The sequence below is a fragment of the Podarcis vaucheri genome (genome assembly GCF_965113315.1).
Source record: "Podarcis vaucheri genome assembly, chromosome: 2".
NCBI classification, from domain to species: domain Eukaryota; kingdom Metazoa; phylum Chordata; class Lepidosauria; order Squamata; family Lacertidae; genus Podarcis; species Podarcis vaucheri.
The window spans coordinates 82,141,132-82,163,696 of NC_138760.1; the positions used below are offsets into that span (position 1 = coordinate 82,141,132).

At 43.2% G+C, this 22,565-nt stretch overlaps 1 protein-coding gene and 1 long non-coding RNA gene across 17 annotated transcripts in view; one reads left to right on the forward strand and one right to left on the reverse strand.

The window, feature by feature from the left end:
• The window catches only part of LOC309526090, a 399,393-nt gene that overhangs the window by 314,209 nt on the left and 62,619 nt on the right, over positions 1–22,565 (reverse strand). The gene's annotated exons all lie outside the window — the stretch shown is intronic.
• Positions 1–22,565, forward strand: part of ATP2B2 (ATPase plasma membrane Ca2+ transporting 2) — a 358,314-nt gene that overhangs the window by 172,357 nt on the left and 163,392 nt on the right. Inside the window, exon 1 of one of the 16 annotated variants that reach the window (XM_082211890.1) lies at positions 98–189. The exons of the other annotated variants lie outside the window; for them this stretch is intronic. The gene's annotated coding sequence lies outside the window, so the exon portion shown is untranslated. Of the gene's footprint in view, positions 1–97; positions 190–22,565 lie in introns of those variants that run through there. 16 annotated transcript variants of the gene reach the window in all.

Here is a 22,565-nt window from a genome sequence, read left to right on the forward strand (position 1 = left end):
GGCTAAATTATTCAGTCTCGTGCTCCACTGTTCCCTCTAGGTAGCTTCCATTAGGAACTGGGGGATTGCCTCGGAGGCAATTTCAGGAGCCCCCAGGATTATGTCCAATTTCCAGGCAGTGACACTCTTCCCGCCAGCTGCCTACAGGCACCCTCCCATCAGAATGATTTCCTACCATACATGGTAGAGGTAGAGCACTACTGGAGAAAGTTAACTATGGTTCTCCTGCTGGCAGCACTAAAAAGTGTGGGGTCTTGCTGGGCAAGTGAAACTCTTTGTGCTGACAGATAGTAAGTTTCTCTCTTTGCTCAGGTTTTGTGGCCTTTTTTTTATTTCGTCTTAGTACTTAGTAATGCTCCAATGTTAGTTGTCCTGAAGATCCTTTTACATACACTGTTGCAGTAAATAAATGCTTCTTTGGTCTTTGAAATCTGTGCATGATCCAGACCAGGTAGTCTAACTATACTTCTGACATCTTGTCTACCAGCTCTGGCACAGATTCCCAGCAAAGTTTTAAAATGCTGCAAAGCTTATGATTTATTTTTGCCAACCTAGCAAGTGTCCTCTTGGCAAGGGAAAAGCAACTTGCCCTAAGGCATTCTATACAGATGGTGTATTTGCCTCTGCTCTGTGAATTCCAAAACTGTAGATTTTTTTCTTAACATTAGATGGAGGAGAAGTATTTCCATTACAGCACAATTCTTAGATAGCCGATTGAATTTGGGCCGTGATGTTTGAGCACTACTTCTCTTAAAACTTTTGCTCCTCCACCAGTTTTAACAATGAGCTTTGTGCCTTCCTCAATGTACCAAACAAATGTTCTAGTAACTTCACATTTGAGAGACGCTGATTATTTACAGCTTCAGATAGTGAACGTTCATCAGCTGTACTGACCACAGAAGGAGAAGCATTGCCCTTTTAATAAAAACAACAACAACAAAAGACTGGCGATGACAAATTTCAGCTGTTCTGCTTCTGTCCCCACATAATCCATATTATGAAATAATTCCAGTAATGGAAATAACTTATTTTCCAGTAATATCTGAAAAAAGATGCTGCTGTTTTTGGAGGGGTGTGGCAATAGGTTCCTTTGAAGAGCCCCAAGTTGCCTAGTCCCAGGTGCGCAGGAAGGCAGAGCCGCCCGCCCGCCTCAGCATCTCGGTGGCTCGGTGGCCCCTGGACTCGCAGCACAGCAGAAGAGCCCGCCACGGCGCTCCGATCGGTGGGTGGGATCTTCCCCGGACTCAACTCTTGGGCCCCGGACTCTTGGCCTGGCGCACCTGGGTGCCTTGCACCCTTAGAGCCTATGGGTAAGACGGCCCTGAGGCCCTGAGGAGGAGACAAGCTCTTTAGCTCTTCCTAGTCAGCTCACATCTAAGGCTTGTGCCTCTGGCATGGTGCTCAGCTTTTAAAGTTACCAGGAAAGGAGGGAGCAGTCTCAGTGCGCTTGACATTGAACACAGGCACAGACTCCTAGCAAGATCCTCTCCAAGCATGGATTAGAAATTCAACATTCCTTTAATTTCAAAATGTGAACATAAGGAGAACAATGCATTATAAACTGGGCACTCCGCTCTATACAGCATCCTTTCGTCTTTTCTTCATTCTGAACCTCCCAACAATCCATTTCATTGGTGATCCTTAGCTCTAGAATTATTAGAGAAGAAGAAAAATACTTTTCTCTTAGCTTCCCACGCCATCCACAATTTCATAAATCTCTGCAACATTTCCCTCCACAAGCAGTCTTTATCCTAAGGGTAAAGGTAAAGGTACCCCTGCCCGTACGGGCCAGTCGTGTCCGACTCTGGGGTTGCGCACCCATCTCGCTTAAGAGGCCAGGGGCCAGCGCTGTCCGAAGACACTTCCGGGTCACGTGGCCAGCATGACAAGCTGCGTCTGGCGAGCCAGTGCAGCACATGGAAACGCCGTTTACCTTCCCACTAGTAAGCGGTCCCTATTTATCTACTTGCACCCAGGGGTGCTTTCGAACTGCTAGGTTGGCAGGTGCTGGGACCGAACAACGGGAGCGCACCCCGCCGCAGGGATTCGAACCGCCGACCTGACGATCGGCAAGTCCTAGGCACTGAGGTTTTACCCACAGCGCCACCCACGTCCCATGTCTTTATCCTAAAATAGTAATAATAATAAATCCTAAGTGCTTGAGCATTTCCTTGCAGAAAAGGTGCTCTAAGCCCTTGAGATTTTTGGTTGCCATTTTCTGAGTCTTTCTAGGGTCATGGCATCATTTCTGAGATGGAATGACCAGCATTCATTTCTATGTGCATGGAGGCATTACACTTCAGTACTATTATCTTGTTTTCAGTCCCTTATTTTCAGTCTTTACAGTCTAAAACTGATTTTAGGTTGCTGAAGTCTTGTGGTTTCGATGGCCAAACGTGTTTAATTCTGGGTGTTCAATTTTTGTTTTGTTTCACAGTGCAGTACTGAAAATTCTTTATTCTTCTGATTCATCGACGTCTGTATTTATCCAATTTTTATCATATCCAGGTTTATTTAATATATATATATATATAATATATAATGGTGTTATTTCCCTCCTACTGAGACATGACAATTTGTTGGCATTTGTTTGCTGTAAGTGAGGCATATTAAAACTATTGCTTTAAAAAGAAATTTTGAAGAAACACTATACTATAATTTGTTTAGATTTCTGATCAAGCAAACAGTCATGATCAAGTGAATTTTCATCTGCAAATGCTTATGACTATCTTATTGAGTTAATAGTCTGTCTCTTGTTATCTTTTAGTTAGATAAATTAAACAATTGAATGACAATATCCTACAGTGGCTTTTTAGATTTGCTTTTAACGAGTCATAATGTATTCCAAAGCAAGGTTGCTAGAGAGTATTAAATGTTATATTGGGATTATATCAGTCTTGTAAACAAATCATCTAAAGTTACCAGCCTACCTCCCACACATCTCTGCCTTAGTCCTTTGAGGTATCAAGGTGCAGCTAGTCACATAAAAGATCTGGGGTTAGTTTAATACCCAGTGAATGGGGAGTTAAATTAGACTGGGAACATAGGGTGATATTCAACTATGCTTTACTCAGAGTAGAGCCATTTAAATTTATACGCATGACTAAGGAGTCATCCATACTTCTGCTTGTCCCATGCCTAGAAAGCACAGGTCTGAGCAATTTCCCCTTTGTCCCGCTCCTTTCCAAGGGAAAACCCGTTCTTCGGTGCTAAATCAGAGCAAACATCAATCTGGAGAGAACCTAAATAGCTGTTTGCTTCGACTGAGTATGAAAGAGTGGCTTGGGGGAAAGCCAGCAGGACAAGAGGAAGTGTGGATGAGTCCAAAGCTTAGGCCCATTAATTTCAGAAGTTCCACTCTGAGTAAAGCAGAGCTGATACTTTATTTTAGTAATCTAGATTTTGGGTACTGTTGTTATTTTTGGGCTACCTTTGAAGGTGACCCAGAAACTACAATTAATCCAGAATGTGGCAGCTAGATTGGTGACTGGGAGTGGCCGCCGAGACCACATAACACCTTGAAAGACCTACATTGACTCCCAGTACGTTTGCAAGCACAATTCCAAGTGTTGGTGCTGACCTTTAAAGCCCTAAATGGCCTCGGCTCAGTATACCTGAAGAAGCGTCTCCACCCCCATTGTTCAGCGCCAATTGCCTTCTGGCGGTTCCCTCACTGTGAGAAGCCAAGTTACAGGGAACGAGGCAGAGGGCCTTCTCGGTAGTGGCGCCTGCCTTGTGGAACACCCTCCCATCAGATGTCAAGGAAGTAAACAACTATCTGACTTTTAGAATACATCTGAAGGCAGCCCTGTTTGGGAAAGTTTTTAATATTTGATGTTTTATCGTGTTTTTAATATTCTGTTAGGAACGGCCCAGAGTGGCTGGGGAAACCCAGCCAGATGGGCGGGGTGTAAATAAATTATTATTATAATATTTATTTAGTTGCCAGCACTATGTAAGGATGGGGAAAAACCAACATTCTTAAGTGCCATTGATTTCTAAGATGGTAAAGAGGTGCAGTCTGCTTCTGTTGCTTCTTTTTCCACTGCATTGCCTTTTAAACAAAATAAGTGTTCAGACCAGGAGAGGAGATGAACATGGAGTATAATGCTTAGAAAAGGCCCAGATTTCAATTACCCTAAACAGATAATAGGTTTCCAGTAGGGAAAGCACTCATCCAAACCATATCCTGAAGAACATTTCACAGCTTTGGCTGCAGGTACCGCTCATAGAAGTCTTTAATAGTTCCTCTGTGTTCTCTCTCTCTCTCTCTCTCTCTCTCTCTCATTCACCAGTCTTCCTTCCTTCCTTCCTGGCTGGCTAGATTCCTAATGGTTTCCACCTGGACTACTGCATTAAAGTAAATTAGCCTTCCTTGCAGCCATAAGAGTCTTCTCAGCTAGCTCTGTTCTTCCACAGCTCCTCCAAATAGATTAAATCACAGATAAGCAGCTATACATGAAAACAGTGTTGCAGCAGAAATATCACAATCTTCATAAAGTATTCACACCTTTCACAAAACAAGAAAACTAGTGTAACTCCCAAAAAGGTATCCAAGATTTTACTTTCCTGTTCCTGGAGTTCAGGTATTTCTGTGCTGGTGATATGTGATGGACATTTCTTCATTGTTCACAAACATGTTTTTGTGCCCAGGTAATATAGTTCTTGGCGATGTTACAACATGCCACGTAGAGAGGTCTGTGTGCACTGCGTAATTTTGGAAGCTCTTGTTCAGCTGCTGCACTTTCATACCACCCTGTAAGACCTTATATTCAGACCGTGGGCATTCCCAGTGCTACCTGGAGGTGGACATTAGGACTTTCTGCATGCAAACCAGATGCCCTGCCCACTGTGCTATGATGCTTCTCCTTATGTCCAGACCACCTTCAAAAGTGGTCTCTGAATCCAGCATGAGGAAGTCAGTAAAATAAATTGGGCAGGTCATAGCTTGTGAACAGTATTCTCTGGAATTTAATCTCGATCTTCCACGAAATAAAGTTTGAGCTCAACTTTCTTCTCACAGCTTTATCCTTGCAGTCCCAGTTATCAGGCTGGAATCCGTGCAGAATGTGACCCTGCTGAATGGTGAGAAGATCCACACTTTGTAACTTGGATAAAAGACTTACAGAATTGTAGAATCGTAGAGTTGGAAGGGACCCTGAGGATCATCTAGTCCAACCCCCTGCAATGCAAGAATATGCAGCTGGGATCAAACCTGCAACCTTGGTGTTAGCAGCACCACACTCTAACCAACTGAGCTGCGTGTCTCCCTTTGTCAGCCAACAATGACAAGAGCCTGGCAGCTGCTCCTGGCAGCTGCCCACCTCGTTCTGTTCAAAGGGCTGGAAGGTGCTCACAGTTTGCATCCCTTAGCCCAGGGGTCTGCAACCTTTAAGACAAAAAGAGCCACTTGGACCGAAGGAAAAAAAAAACTGGGAGCCGCAAAACCATTGCGACATTTAAAACAGTGGGGAGTGTCGGGGCACACAATGCGCCTCCTCCCCTTGCTAGTATCCGCCCCGGAGCCGCGGCAAAGGTGTAAAAGAGCCACATGCGGCTCCGGAGCCGCGGGTTGCTGACCCCTGCCTTAGCCAGTGTATCCTAAATACCATACTTACTCATGCTTGGAAGAAGCTCAGTGGTAGAGCATCTGCTTCACAAGCAGCTCAATTTTCAGGTACGGTTGGGAATGCCCCTTCCCCGTCTGAACCCCTGGAGAGCTGCTGCCAGTCAGTGTTGACAATACCAGGTTAGTAGGCAGCTTCCCATGTTTCTTCATGTTGGAGCTATGCAGTCTGCAGCTCCATCCTTAGACTCTTGCATGTTGAGCAGGATCACAATTGAATGCAGTCAAATTCGAGGATAATTTTCAAGCACAGCTTTGATACTTCTGTGTAAACAGGATTAATGCCGTATGAAGCTACTAAGTGTTTAATACGAAACTGTCAAAAATAGTTACAGGAAATGTTGATGCAGACAATGCACATATTTGTACAAGCCTGTGGTGTGTAACCAATAACAGGATCTGAATATTAAGAACACAGGACACTGCCATAATACTGAGCCATATCATACTAAGCCGTACTTCCTACCTCATTATTGTTTGCACTGACTGGCAGTGAATCCCTGCCCTTCCGGCAGGGGTTTCACCCAGTCCTACCTGGAGCTGTTGGGAGACTGGACCTGGGATTATCTGCATAGGTAGCCTATCACTAAGCAACTGCCCTTCCCCTAAAATCAAGGAACACAGAAATCTGTGTTATACTGAGTTAGACCAATGGTCCACCTACCTAAGCATTGTCTACAGTACACTGATGGGCATCAGATCTCTAGGATTTCAGACAGGAGTCCCTCCTAGACTTACCTGGAGATGCTGAGGACTGAACCTGGGACCTTTTCCATGCAGAGCATTTGCTGTTACCTCTGTACACAGTAGACACTTAGAAACAATACCAACTGCAGATTTGAGAGGGCCTTAAGTGAGAGATAACTGCAGCACTGTGTGATCAGTACCACGGAGGTTGGAGCTGCCATTTTAATTTGCCACATTTCTCATCAAGGGCACTGTTAAAATTAATTAAAACAGTGGCTCCCAGATGCTGTCACTCAGTGGGATGGGGCAGGACCCCAGAAATCTGGTAGCTACCTGCTTGGGTATAGCCAGCATTTTTTTTTAGGTGGGCAGGACTTTGCTGGGGGGGGGGGAGACAGAACTGACATGATTGGTCTGTTAGCTAAGTATTTCTATTGTTTTACTTGATCTGGGGGGCAGTTGCCCCCCTACCCCTCGGCCCCCCCAGCTACGCTCATAGCTACTTGTGAGATTTGATGATGTCACATGTGTATACACAAAATTTATATTTTGCCAACAGCTCCCTTAAGTTTAGTGTTTAACAAATAACCCTGAGTTGTGTGACATATACTACCCAGTCACAAATATTTCCTTCTTGGGAAAGCTTCTTGAGATGGTGGTGGCCATGGAACTTCAGATGTCCTTGGAGGAAACAGATTATCTGGAGGTATATTTAGAGGTAGCAACTGAATTGCCCCGTTAGTATTTTGATTGCCATGTTTATATTTCTTCTAAAGACTGATATAACTTGTTCCATCAGTGTTGTTTATAAGTGATAAATAAGTTACAAAGTTATACTAATGCACAGAAGAATAATGAAAGATCAGATCCTATTGGCTAAAGGAGAGCAAATTATAATATCATAATATACTTCAAAGAAAGGGGTATTGTTAGGAATAGTTTCTGCTTCAATATTTATGAAGTTTATGAAATCCCCAAAAGGATCACGGTAATAATTTTTCCAATTATCTGTGTGAACCAGGTGCCTTGTATTAGACCCCAAAGATATTACATGCTTATATCCAGTGTTATCCATGTGTAAACAGAATGGCCTGTCATGACTCCTTTGGTGCTGTTGGGCTTGGCCCCAAGATGGCAGAATCCAGAGGAAGAAGAGGAATCAGAGGAGGAGGCTGGAAAAGATGGAAGTCCTTTCTTCCCTCTTCCCTTTCCAGATTCTGTTTGACTCTAGTGTAGAGATGGGACCTCCAGCTCCCTCCCCTCCTGATGGAAAGAGAGCATGGAGCCTGAGCCTGGGCTGGCCAAGCTGGATTGTGGGGAGGAGGGCAGGTTTAGTGCTCTCTTCTGGGAACAGTTGCCACTTCAGGAGAAGGAACCAGACACATCCACATAAACGCCACATCTGCTTGCAGACTAACCACTCAAGCAGCAAGAAAGTTGTGGAAAACTTGTTAGAACAACTTATCAGCTCTCATGCTGTCTTGAACTTCTTGTAGCTGACCCCAGACTTGTGCTTCTTGACCTCTTTTCCTGGACCAGGCCCATCCCAGCCAACCTTTCACCTTGAAAGAGCTCTGGACCTGAATGGCTCTTTTGCTGCTGCTGAGTCTGTATCATTACACTGTCTCAGTGAAGATCCTTTCCCTATTTACAAGTAAGAGCTTTCCATTTGCACAATGGGACCACTTTCTTCTTCCACTTGAAGCCCCCTGCATGATGTCACACTCTTATCTGGATGGTTGGGGGAACCCCTTGAGAAGATTTTGTGGCTGTGAGGTTGAGCTAAACAGGGGAGAGGAAGGTGAAGTACCAATATGTGAGTAGAAATCTGCTTGTGCAATGTTGGGTTCCACTCTTGATCTTCCCCCTTGCCACGCACCACATCAGCACGGACCACACCAGCACATATTTTCCTGGTACTCTTCACTGTGAATTCAAAAGCTGGCTCATTCTGTGTCAAGCTATTAGTCCATAAAGTCCAGTGATTGCTTCTCTGATTTGCAGAGGCTTCCATCAAAGGTATTTCATAGTTCTGCTACCTGATTTACTTTTAGCTGAAGATACCAGACATCATTTTTCTGTATACAAAGAAGGAGAGAATGTGCTCTGCTATATCTAATGACCTCTCTTTAATAGTGTATGGCAGTTGATTTAAGTTATGTTATCAGATATCACATTTGGGAGTATCTGGGTAGTTATTAGTCCGCCCCTTACCATTCTGTGTAAATCAAGAGAGCAACTGCTACAGGATACTTTTAAAGGAGGAAATTGCAGGGACTTTGCTATGGAACTTTGTGGCCAGGTTGAAGAGCAGACTTTTGAGACTAAGGTCAAAAAACCTTTTTAGCCTGTTAGAGATCAGGCGTACAGCTGGAAAATGCTTACAAGAATATTCTGAAGCTTTTGATCATATGCTGCAGGAATCCCCAGTAGGGGATTTCTACAGGGAGAAATATTAATTGCAGCCCTAAGGAAAATGTGTAATAAGCCATCCCTGCTGAATAGAGAAAGTGCTTCAAAGGCATTTCTAAAATGAAATGCTAGAGGAGGGGTGCGTGTGTGGGAACTCTCGTTCCCTAGGGACAGGGTTAGATATATGGCATCAAGTGGACTGAGAAACCTTTGCCAAAGCTTGTCTTCCTTCCCAGGCTATGGCAGCACTTTGAATTTTCCCTAAACATTTTGTTATTTCTCTCTCTTTTTTAAACAAGTGTTTAAATGATAGATTTATAGCACACAGATACACTATTTAAGAAGAATTAACATGTCAATAATAAATTAATGTTTTACTATTAAAGCAATAATGCGTTGCTAGTAACCATCACCCTCCCTCAATATTATTTTGAAAAATGCTGAGAGTATTATGCTTTTGGTGCTTCTTAAAAACTGTTTTATATATGGGTTTTTGGTACCCATTAGTGCTGTGCATTTTGGACTTTAGTTAATTATGGGTGCTGCTTTTTATTAATTAGTCATTAATTTTTATTTAATGTGTTGCTTTAAATCTGTACTTTAGTTGTTGTAAGCCACTCGAATATTATTGAATTGTGCATGGTGTATAAATGGTTTTTATATAAATTAATAATATACAGTAAATGCTAGTTTAGGCTAGATTTATTAGAACTAGATTTATTTGAATCGTTTCCAAAAGGATACTTTCTATGTTTGTCACTGTCATTTCAAACCAAAAAGAGAATGATTTCAGTACTTGCAAAAACAAATGTTTAAATCTACTATTGTGGAAGTATATATGTACTATTATTGTACGCTGCTTATTTCCTGTGAACTGCTTTGAGCACTAAAGTATTTCTAGAAAATGTGGTGTATAAATAAATTGACTATGACTATATAGAAGACAGGGGTGCGGGTGGCGCCGTGGTCTAAACCACAGAGCTGAGGGCTTGCCCATCAGAAGATCAGGGGTTCGAATCCCTGCGACGGGGTGAGCTCCCGTTGCTCGGTCCCTCTCCTGCTGACCTAGCAGTTCGAAAGCACATCAAAGTGCAAGTAGATAAATAGGTACCGCTCTGGCAGGAAGGTAAATGGTGTTTCCGTGCGCTGCTCTGATTCTCCAGAAGTTGCTTAGTCATGCTGGCCACATGACCCAGAAGCTGTACACTGGCTCCCTTGGCCAATAAAGCGAGATGAGCGCCGCAACCCCAGAGTCATCTGCAACTGGACCTAACGGTCATGGGTCCCTTTACCTTTATATAGAAGACAATGGATTGATAGGAAATTATCAAGATACTGTTGCCAGTTTTACATATAACACTAAACCATAGTTTATCATTATTATTTTTACTTATTTCCCACCTGTCCTCCTAACTAGAGCACAGGGTAGCTAAAAATACTGTACAGAACAACACAACCATAAACAGCAATACAATGTTGTTAAAAGTCACATCCAAGTATAAAACAGAATAAAATTGTGTTGTGTTCTAAACCTACCTCATCCCAAAGCTGTAGATTGCAGGTATCAAGTCAGAGGTACCCTGAATCAGTATATCTGCCACTTGGAAAGCAAAGCATTACTGTCCTTTGAGAGTCTGCCATAATCATCAGAAAATTAACCCTGGGCAGCAAAACAGTCCATCTACTTAAGTCAAAAAAGATGACAGAAGGGGCAAAACAGGCTGCGAGGGAGGGAAACATGACTAGAGCCCCCTTGGCGTGCCATTGGAAAGTCTCTTCAGATGCAGAGCATAAATTAAAAAATAGCTAGATAAATAAACATCTGCCACTGTCAGAAATTTTCCCAGCCATGATGGTCATACACTGAAGGTGGATGGTCTACAGCAGGAGAAAATTACAAGGCTTCCTTTCTATAGGCATCAGTGTTCATGCATGAATGTTGACAGGGCCAGGGAAGGCGTGCAGTGTCAGGGTATGTGTCCAGCAGTGTGACTCTTCAGCCCCTTTAATTCCATGTAGTCATTTCACAAGACTAACATGTGAAGGCACCTTAGAAGAAGGCATATTCTGAAAAACTGCCAAGCAGCTGATCTTTGCTTGGTCAGGTCAGACGACTGAACACCACAAAGGAACCTGGTATGGTTCATCAACAACAACTCAGGAACTTTGCTGCCACAATTCCTTTATCCGGCCTACTGAGATTAATGGTGAATTTTCTTTCTTTTTATTCCTTATGCAGAAAAGTTGGTTTTTTATATGTGATCATGTCATGTCACTATCCACCTTGCAGGCAGGCACAGATGCAGCAATATTTCAATACATGTGAAACAGCACCACCTCACTAAAAAGCAGTAGCTGATTCATGGTGGCATGGTATTCACAAATCTGTTACCAGAAAGGGCGAAATTGTTGAGGAACAGCCCTTTTCTCTTCTTACTGAGGAGTCACGCTTTCAAAGAAATGAAAACTAAGACTGTTCGTGTTGGATGAATGTGAAAATCTACCCTTGCCTGATAAATCTTGGCTCAAGTCCTTTGTGGCTTCAGTTCCTAACACTGACGTATTCATTATGTATAAAAATAGGATAGCAGGCGCCCCTGCGTCTTCGGTATATGATGCTACTCTAGCAGTGACACCTATGAAGATCATGATATATGAACTCTTTTTAAAATAGATCTACCTGCGTATAGTTTTCCCCTTCTTGGTAACAAGCAATACAATGTTTTAATGTAAACGCAGACTCTCGGGATTTGGCCTTTTAAAGAGAATAACTTGAATGGTCAGCAGTGACATCAAAGCTTTATCAGGATTGTAATGCTATAAAATTGAGTTAGAATCATAGAATCATAGAGTTGGAAGAGTTAATTCCCCTTCGTCTATATTCTTTCATTTGAACTAGCAGCAATAATGTCTGCCAGTGCAGGAGTCTTTTTAGCACCCCCCCCCCGTTTGTCTGTATTTGTGAACACTCAAAGACAGCTTGCAAGTATGGAAAGCAATTTGGTCTCCGTTGGATTTATGCTGAGACTGTAGTCTGGTAAAAGCGAAAAGCATATTGATTTGTGGCCTTGGACTGACTTAACATTTTGTATCCCACTTGTTGATAAGAGGGCATTGCATACTTTTCAAAAGCTGTTCTCGATTGTTCCTTGTCAAGCTGGCTTCATTACCAGCACCAATCAGGTCCACTGTCAGCACCAATTAGCCGGTTGGTACTGACAGCACAATTTCAAAGGAACCCATTGACATCTCCAGCATCTTTGAAAAAAAGATAAAGTAACAACAGTGGGTGAGGACTCTTCCCCTCATATCCAGCTTGCAGGCTTCCCATAGACTGATATGGGAACCAGGATGCTGGCCTAGACAGGCCTTTGGACTCTTACGTTCCTATGACTGGCCCAGTCTATTGATGCTAGCCATTGGGTCCTGTCTTCCTCATCCATCATCATCATCATCAATTTATTTAGTTTCTATACTACCCTATAGTGAAGGCACCAGGCAAACTTCCCTGGAGCATTCCATAGACGGGAAGCCACCGCAAAGAAGGCATGTTCTCGTGTTGCCACCCTCCTGACGTCTCGAGGAGGAGGCACATGAAGGAGGGCTTCAGAAGATGATCTCAGGGTCTGGGTAGGTTCATATGGGAAGAGGTGGTTCTTGAGGTATTGTGGTCCTGAGCTGTTTAAGGCCTTATAGGTCAAAACCAGCACTTTGATTTGGGCCTGGAAACTAATTGGTAGTCAGTATAGTTGGAACGGGACGCGGGTGGCGCTGTGGGTTAAAGCCTCAGCGCCTAGGGCTTGCCGATCGAAAGGTCGGCGGTTCGAATCCCCGCGGCGGGGTGCGCTCCCGCTGCTCGGTCCCAGCGCCTGCCAACCTAGCAGTTCGAAAGCACCCCCGGGGGCAAGTAGATAAATAGGTACCGCTTACCAGCGGGAAGGTAAACGGCGTTCCGTGTGCGGCTCTGGCTCGCCAGAGCAGCGTTGTCACGCTGGCCACGTGACCCGGAAGTGTCTTCGGACAGCGCTGGCCCCCGGCCAATAGATGTGAGATGGGCGCACAAACCCCAGAGTCTGTCAAGACTGGCCCGTTCGGGCAGGGGTACCTTTACCTTTACCTTTATAGTTGGATCAGGATAGGTGTAATATGCTCAAACCTTCCTGCTCCGGTGAGCAGCCTGGCTGCTGAATTCTGCACCAGCTGAAGTTTCCAAATCGTCTTCAGAGGCAGCCCTACGTATAACACATTTCAGTACTCTAACCTTGAGGTTACCAGAGCATAGACAACAGTAGTTAGGATATCCCTGTCCAGATAAGGTTGTAGCTGGGCCACCAACCAAAGCTGATGGAAGGCATTCCGGGCCACTGAGACCATCTGAGCCTCAAGCAAAGGATCCAGGAGTACCCCTAAGTTACAAACCTGCTCCTTCAGGGGCAGCATAACCCCATCAAGAGCAGGCGACCTCCGAGCCATCTGGTCAGAGGTACCACCCACTAACAGTGCCTCAGTCTTATCTGGATTGAGCTTCACTTTGTTGGCCCTCATCCAGTCCATTACCGAGGCAAGGCACTTGTCCAGCATGTCCACTGCCTCGCCTGCAGATGTCAAGTAGTAGAGCTGTGTGTCATCAGCATACTGCTGACAACGCACTCTGAACCTCCGGATAACCCCACCCAGCAGTTTCATGTAGATGTTAAACGATATGGGGGATAGAATTGAGCCCTACGGAACCCCACATTGGAGGTTCCACAGAGCTGAAAAGCACTCCCCAAGTAACACCCTCTGGGTGTCCAAAACATGTTTTGGAGAGGAGCAAGTCAGCAGTAAATCACACTGAGCAAGTTGGAGTTAATTCTTTATTAGCAAAAACAGATTCTACACAAGCCTAATGAGCCTCATCTCTGGTAGGTCTTGCCCCTATGAAGCAGTTGCTGAGACTAAAGGTCCCCACCTCCTCACAGCTGCATGGTTTCCCCCCAATCAATCTGAAACTGCACCTGCTTCAAGCCTCTCCTGGTTCTGGGAGACTGGGGGCAGTGCAGGTTGTCTCAGCAGGAGGGGGAGACACCCATGCCTCTTTGCCAGCCAGATTAATCTCTTTTACTTGGCCCCCCCTCCTATCCTGCTTCAGCTTCTGCCTCTGATTCTGGACTTCTTTCTGCAACATGCTCTCCCCACTCACTAAGCCCTGTTACCTCTCAAACTTATTACACCTCCTCCTCCCAGTTTTCTTCCTCTTCTTCCTCCAACCACTCATTGTTGGCCCACCACTCCCCAGGCTCTGAGCCTTCTTCCCTTGCGGGTTCCCCAGCTGGTTCCTCCCACCATTCCTCTGCGCCCAACCAGTCCACGGTAGTTTCATGTTGTTCCTTGGTTTGAATCTTGGTCTGACCCTCTCAGGTCTGATCCTCTGGCACAACTTCTGACTCTTGATTTCCAGGTCCAGGCTCCTCTCCAGTTTCCCATGACTCAATTCTGACATACTGGAAGGGAGGACTCCTCATTTTGCTCTTCAGGATTCTCTCTCCATGTGTTGTCTCAGGAAAACAAGCACACCTGCCAATGTGAACTGCACCACTGCTGGTCACAACCACCATCTTACGAAGGAGCTACAACTCCTTGACAGCCCCCTACCCTTGCCCCCCTCCAGCCTTGTTGGAAAAAGCAACAGCTTTTAATTAGTACACACTTTATTTAGAGAGGAAAGCCATTAAAGGGTGAAGTGACCTTCCTGAGTTTTTCATGTTTCCTCCTTGCCTCTGCTGTAACATTTTGCTGATCCAGTAAAGGATCCAGTTTTTTTGGCAAGACCAGTAGTAACCCCACAATACTCTGTCACTCTCCTCTCCTCTTCATACTCCATTCCACTCTTGCTTGCTAAGTAAGAAGTGATTTAGCAAGAAGCTATGAATCATAGCTGATGTTTTCTCTTCACTGACCTTTCCCATAAGATTTCTTTGAGACAGGAATCCTTTCTCCAATCTTAAATGATGAATGGGCACTCAAATATTGGACCAGCTGTAAGAGTCTGTGCAGCTGAAAGGTTAACAGTCAAATCGGATAGTGAGCAAATAGCCTTGTATGTGTCAGAATTTCATTTTGACAGAATGCAGTGTACATTCTTGCTGATGCTCACAGAAGAAACAAAAGAGTTGTCTGAGAACAGGATTGATATTCCAATAATAACTGCTACATAGGAAAAGAAGAAAAAGAATGTAAATTATTGTGCTGCATTTTAATCTTAGATTATATGCTGTTATTAGCAGAGGAGCCTTCTTTTTAAACACACGCTTGGCCTCCCAAGCATGTGACCTGTATGCACCTGAAAGGTTAAGTAACTGAATCTTCATTATTCTTGTGTAGGGTTTCGAATAGGTGGAAGCTTTGTGATTCCATGCATTTCAATGCTCTGCCCACCCTGTTTATGCTTGTTATTTGTTAGAAGCACCTGTAATGTACTAGGTTTTGTTTTAACAAAATGTACACATCCTTAGGCACAGGCCCACAATCTAGGTAGCAGAAACTTGATCCACTTAATTTAGATTGAGTCTGAGGAACTCACGAGATTGTGTATTCCCAGAAGCTATATCACTTAACAAAACAGTGTGATTTAATAAGTACATTCTCACAACATGCTAAGCTAAGCCATACCTTCCCTTAGCCAGACCATGCAAATGAACAATCTCCCGGAGGAGAGCTCACAGCCAATTTGCACCTCCCTGGCTGTGTTGCTAAGCCAATGTTTGGTTTAATGCATTGCCCAAAGTGGGACTTGTGGTTACGTTCTGTGCTCATTAACCACAAGTATTGTTAAAGATGGAATATCCAAGTGTGTAGAAGAACAAGCCTTACTGAAGCAGAGTTTGCATGGCTTCTGCAAGAGCAAGTCCTATCTCATGAACCTAATTAGAGTTCTTTGAGAGTGTCGACAAGTATATAGATAGAGGTGGTCCAGTTGACAGCGTGTACTTGGACTTCTAAAAAGCTTTTGGCAAAGTTCCTCAGGAAGGACTCCAGGGTAAGCTTAGCAGTCAAGGGAAAAAAAGAGAAGCCCTCTTGTGGATCCCAATTTGTTAAGCTGCAGGAAGCAAAGAGTAGGAATAAAGGGGCAGTTCTCTGAGACATGTAGAAAGTGGAGCCTCCCAAGGTTTGGTATGGGGACCACTGAGGTGTTCTTTAGTATGCAGAGGAGTATCATAATACTTTGCTTTGAACTCAGAAACTGGAACAGTATTACCTTATGTAGTTCCTAGAACTGCAAAACACTCCTGCAGTACCTTTCCTACCTCTTCTGGTTACATGCAGTGCAGATGGAAACAAATTCTATAATTGTCTACAATGTTAAGTTTCAGAACAGCATTTCAATTGAAGCATTTTGTAATTATAAAATATAGACTCTCCTCCACACAGATCCTCATTATAGGGGTGGAATGTGATTCAGCCAACTTGCTCTTAAGATAGGGCTGTGAGTGTAGCCCTAAAATATAAAGTTACATGCCTCCACTTTTTATGTACCCAAGAAGATATTTTATTTTAGTGTTTTGTTTCATCTTTGGGAGTGAATTGTGATATGAGATCCTTTTTCTGTTTCCTTGTTTTCTGAGGAGAGCTAATAATGTTTGCTATTGTTCAACTATTCTGTTTCTTGGGGGTGATATAGAAATTTAATCCGTAGATAGAAGAAAGAGGCTGTGAGAATTAAGATAAATATATTTGGCAGCAATTTTTGGTTCAATTACCTTTAAAAAATAACTCTGTGCTTGTAGTTTTGGTGGTTCCACCTTGTTACATGGTGAAAAGTTGTACTGGCATGCAAATTTTATCCCTTTCTGTCTCCGAAACAGCTTGATAATATAATTCAGACAATATTTTACCAGGAGAGCCATATCATTCAGATTGTGGGCCATTTTCAGTGTTGGCTTTACCATTTATTTGAATGTGAAGGGATAATGATATTGTACCCTATTGCAGCATAAAGGTAAAGGGACCCCTGACCATTAGGTCCAGTCGTGGCCGACTCTGGGGTTGCAGCACTCATCTCGCTTTATTGGCCGAGGGAACCGGCATACAGCTTCCGGGTCATGTGGCCAGCATGACTAAGCCGCTTCTGGCGAACCAGAGCAGCGCACAGAAACGCCATTTAACTTCCCGATGGAGCGATACCTATTTATCTACTTTCACTTTGACGTACTTTCGAACTGCTAGATTGGCAGGAGCAGGGACTGAGTAACGGCAGCTTACCCCGTTGCGGGGATTCGAACTGCTGACCTTCTGATCGGCAAGTCCTAGGCTCTGTGGTTTAACCCACAGCGCCACCTGCATAGCATACCCACACCCGAATGTCAGGGAGAAATAACCTGGCAGAAAATGTAAGAAGAGTCCAGCTGGATGAAATCAAGTGCCCATCTTGTTTCACATTTATGTATTAATTTTCTCCACTTTAGATGCCCATAAAAAAACCCTACATGCTATACAATACTTAAAAAGTAACAAGACACAAGTAGCAAGATACAAACAACAACATAATAAGACATAAGATCCAAGCCAGCACATCCCACCCCTATTACAAATCACAGCTAAAATGCAGTATAAAGCACAGGTCCTCAAAACAACAGCAACTAGCAAGAATGCAGGAGCCAAAACTACCAACCATAGAACATAATCTTAAAAACCTGGGACAACATAGTTTGGTGGACCGGGTGGGCCACCCCCAAGAAAAGCCCCATCCCATGGCTACCCTACTAATTTCTTATTGAGGGGAGATCAGAGAAGTATGGACAGACTGCAACAAGACATAAAGGAAACAGACTTCCACCATTATTAGTTCTCCAAACATGGAGTCTGTTTATCTACAGACTTCTCCTCCATTAAAAGCCTTCTCTGTGATTTGTTGTTTTGTTTAATGTGGTTGGACTTCTGATTATAAATAAAGCATTTCATTTTTAAAATAATCAACTTAGAAGACTTGTAGACTACAAACTCAGGAGCTGTTTCCTTCTGCTCGGTTACCAAGATTTGCTTGGTAAGTTCCAGCCAGTTCTAACAACATTTGCTCTCCAGTTCTTAAAGAGACAGTAAATTATTCCCATGTGTGATCTGCAGTTTTTCCATGTACAGGGAGTTCCTCCACTTGCACAGGAGCACTGTTCAAGTGGGACAGACAAGTGAAAGCTTTATCACATTGTTTTGCTGGTCCTGGATGGAGGTGCTCTAGAATAGGGTAACGGGTCAGAATGTGATCAAACAGGCTTTTGGCCCTCTTTTACCCATCTGTCATGTTTATCTGGGGTGAGAGAGACCAAGTCTGTTCACTGCACCTACCACATCAAACCTTCCCCTGCTCCATCTCATTGTCCATTGATTCACTGGGTGGGTTATCTATGAGGATGAGTACCACTCAGTCCATCTTCCCATCACAGCCATCTTATGCTGTTTTAAGAGCTCCACACATAACCAAACTGTAGAAACGTTATAAAGATTATATGCAAAGTTTCATTCTCAATTTCAATATTTCCCATGGAAAAGGGGTTAGTATATGTTCCGATTTGGTAGAACTCGTGTTATAAAAGTTTAGAACTTCACATATAAGAGGATGAACTGTGAAAGGCATACTGGAGGCATTTAAGCCTTCAAACATCACCTACTTCATTACTGGTACTCTTCCATAGCCTAATCCTAAATAGCTTGCATGTTAGAGAAGTTTTGTATTGTTTAAACTGGTTAAATAGTTTAAAGCAAACAGATGAAAGCTAAGCCCCCACCCCCACTTCCTGGTAACGGCAACATAAACTAAAGAAATTGCTTTTCAAAACTTTAATTTATGTTGATGCTAGCAGTCAGTGTAAAATGCTAAGATTAAAAATATGCTGTTATATCTCCAGTAATTTAGTCAATTCCTCCAATTAATGCAACCATAACAACGGTCAGTGGGACATCTTTTTGCAAATATGATTTCATGGTGCACGTGTTGTTTTCCTATTAGGAAGATATGTTTTCAGTTCAGCATGAAGGATTAGTTGGGCTTTGGCAGTTCTTCTTTGAGCTTGACATTGATATCGTAATAAGCTTAAATGGCTCATTCCTGGCCAACCCTCTTTATAAGGTAAACCACCTGGTCAGAGTTGTCAGCTAGGTAAACTGCCTCTTAGGCACATCTAGGAAGCATCCCTAGATGACTAACATACACTTTGGGAAATGGTCATATCCACAGATTCTGAAGGACAATGTGGATTGAGAAACTGGTATACTAAAGCTGAGAGATAAGGAAGGGTCCTGCATTTGAATCTGTATACTTACTGATGGGATTATGTTCATTTCAGTTCCTGTAACCTAAATCAATGTCTAAATCAGTTTTGAAAATGGGATTAAAATCCTAAAGCACTTGCAAGACAATGTGAATGCCGCCCTCTCACTCTGTGAACATGGCTTTTGCAGTATTCTGGGGCAATAATTCTTTGTGGATAAAGGGATATCTAAACTACTTTATGCACTGGCAGTTGATAGCATGGAAACTAGTTATACCCTGTAAACTGATTTACGCCAAATAATCCCCACCCCTCACAAAAAAAGAGTCAGTTAGATTTACATCCAAAAGAAAAACAATGGATGGAATTCAGTACAGCATACTTACAAGGGCTCTTATTCTGGCTAAAGCCAAAACTTTGTGTGTCGAACCTGTTTTGCCACCTGAATTATTTTGCCAGTTTTTCATTATACATTTGACAATATTTTTTCCCCAACCTGCCAGGTGAACCTTAATCTGCTGTTTCTAATACTTTGTTCTGCATGAAACTTGGCTGTGGTGCAGATAATAGACCAAAGTGCTTTCAGCAGGTACAACATATTCTTTACCTCCATGAATAACAACTAAGTCTGAGAAATAGGAATGAATTCAGTCGGAGAGCCTCTGTTGTGGTCATTCACAAGGCTGCTGTGTTGGCACCTGTTATTCTTTGTCCTCCTTTCAATCTTTCTCGGACTTCCAGGAGAAATAGGATATGACTTCAGCAGTTGGCATGCCTAAGAAAGAGGCAAGCCTTTTGCATGTCCTTGATTCTGTTTGGGAAATTGGCTGCAAAACAGCTCAGAGCAAATGATCAGCAGCTGGAGCATATGGACCAGGATGCACAGAAGGTATTTGTGAGGAAGTGAGAGAGAAGGAGAGGTGCCATCCGTGTGCTCTGCCAATGTGCATGCCTCTGCCATACCCTTCTGAGTGAGGGGTGTGGGGAGAAAAGACCCCTTACCTCTTCACTTGCAAGGGAATTCTTTGTCCAGTGACAACCTGTCCTGCTCCATGCAACTTGTACTGCGAGGCAAAAATGTTTATGAATGCTCAACGGTGGCAACTGTTGAAGTGGAGTGCCTGGCCTTTGCTAACTGTGTGCAGGGATGTGTGCTTAGCATGTATGTTTAGGACACTACTCCCTTCTGTTGGGAGGGAAGAATATTACCACACATGACACAGTATTCACATGCAACAAACTGAGTCAGAAGGAGACATGGGAGACAGTTGTGGCCATATATATTTATAGCATGGACCATCCCTGGTGTGCATGACCAAGTTATTTTGTGCAATGTGCCATTTCTCCATAGTTCCCATCCTCAGAGTTCTCCCTTAGGTGCATGGCATGAGGTTAGATTGATCTAGCCCTATGCTAAGTCCCCTGTCATCTCAGTTACTGGCTCACTATCTGGGGGTTTCTACATGGGTGATTTATGTACAGGGATTAGGTGCAGAACTCTGCCTTATCCTATGCACCTTGTAGGAATGTTTTGCAGGGGGCTGTCATCATGGAGAGCATGTGATTTTGGGTAGTAGTCAACTAAGTTTTACTCAGAGTACACCCACTGAAATTAATGAACATGATTAAGTTGGGTCCATTGGGCAGGATTCAACTAAGCTTCTGTATGTGTAGAATGGAGTCTGCTCACACAATGGAACTTTCCCCCTCTGCTCCTGCACCCCTTAAATCTGCTCTAGAGGGTTGGGTGAACCCCTGAAACAGGTTTAGGGTGTGCATGGGAGGAAGGTATGTTGAAAGTCCAGTTGCACAGGTGGACCTCATTCCCACCCCTCTTAGCACTATTTTTATACTCAGAGTAGACCCATTGGTAGTATTAAAATATGTTTTATTCAGAATAGACCCACTGAAATGAATGAGCCTAACTTACGGTAGTCGTGTCCATTAATTTCAGTGGGTCTGCTCTGAGTAAAACTTAGTTTAATATCACCCAGTAGGTCTGCCTTGAGTAAAAGTTGAATTAACCTTTTGTATTTATTTTCTACTCTTCATTGAATTCAATGGGAGGAAAATTGCTTGCACCAGCTATGTCACTAATATTAAATTTCATTATCAATACCATCAATGGCAGTGTGGTATAGTGGGATTTTCTAACATATGCTATGGCTCCCTTAATTATAGGATTGTGCTAGGAATTTGCTTTATCCACCTGTTTTTCCCCTGAATGTAAGTTTTATTTTCAAGTAATAATTAGTGTTCAGGTCTTACTTAGCAGGGTTTGCATGGTGGCATTTATGCATACCATCTCCCCTAAATCAAAAGCTACCTCCCCTTTACCAATATCAGTGTGAAGGAGAAAGTTTAAGCCCTCTCTCTGCCAAGGCTAAGGTCACAGCCTGGATCCAGGCCCTTTAGGGATCCTTTTTTTGTAAAAGGGAGTTGAAGTTACAAAATTCTCATTTTGTATCTAGTTTGATTCTTAACCCATCTGCATCTGGCAGGTGTAAAGTTCTTTAAAGTCTCTTGACCATATTTGGGTTGATTAAATCTACATCAAATCGTCTTTGGTCCACTAAATGACATTTTGTCTTAAAGCATTCATACATGGAAAACTACAGTTTCACAGTTCTGATACCCATATCTTTAAGCTTATAGACCAGGGGTCAGCAACCTTTTTCAGCCATGGGACAGTCCACCATCCCTCAGACCATGTGGTGGGCCGGACTGTATTTTGAAAAAAAATATGAACGAATTCCTATGCCCCACAAATAACCCAGAGATGCTTTTTAAATAAAAGGACACATTCTACTCATGTAAAAACACGCTGATTTCCGGACCGTCCGTGGGCTGGATTGAGAAGGTGATTGGGCTGCATCCGGCCCACAGGCCTTAGGTTGCCTACCCCGTTATAGACACTTGATGCCTTTGGCAAGCATGCTCTCTCCATGTTTATTATCACACTGTACCTTGGGAACTGTAGTATGTGTAGGATGGCGAAGGCAGCATGTTGTGCTGGCAACAGTAATGCTTTGTGCCTTGCATACATTATGTTTCATCATGCATAGTTCAGTAATTGTTAATCCATGTTGTCAAACATGCAGCAACATGTAAATGATTATTGTATTAGCATTGTGTGTTGCAAATCACATGATTAAGAATGCTTATGGTTTTCAAACACTGAATTGTGGCCAAGGATTAGTTTATTTATGTAAGCAGCATGGTATTATTTTGTAAATTGGAGATCCATTGGAAAGGTCCACATAGCCTCACAGTGTTCAGCACAGTTTAATTGAGGGCAAAGTTTAGCCTTAAATAAACTGTACACCTGCAGAGCAGCTGCCTTCAGGTATGTGGCTGACTGAATGCTGATCATGTGGACCATGCATTGTACACTATCCCATTTAACGTTCTAAACTAGAGGAGAACTTTCAGGAAAAAGAGCACTCAATTCATAATACAGCTAAGCCTTATAACCAAATTAATGCACCTTATTAGGTAATTACAAACGTTGGCTACCTCACTCGTTTAGATTCCCCACACAGAAGAGCTGTGCATTTATTGTATAAAATGACAATCTGATAAAGAGGGTGAGGTAG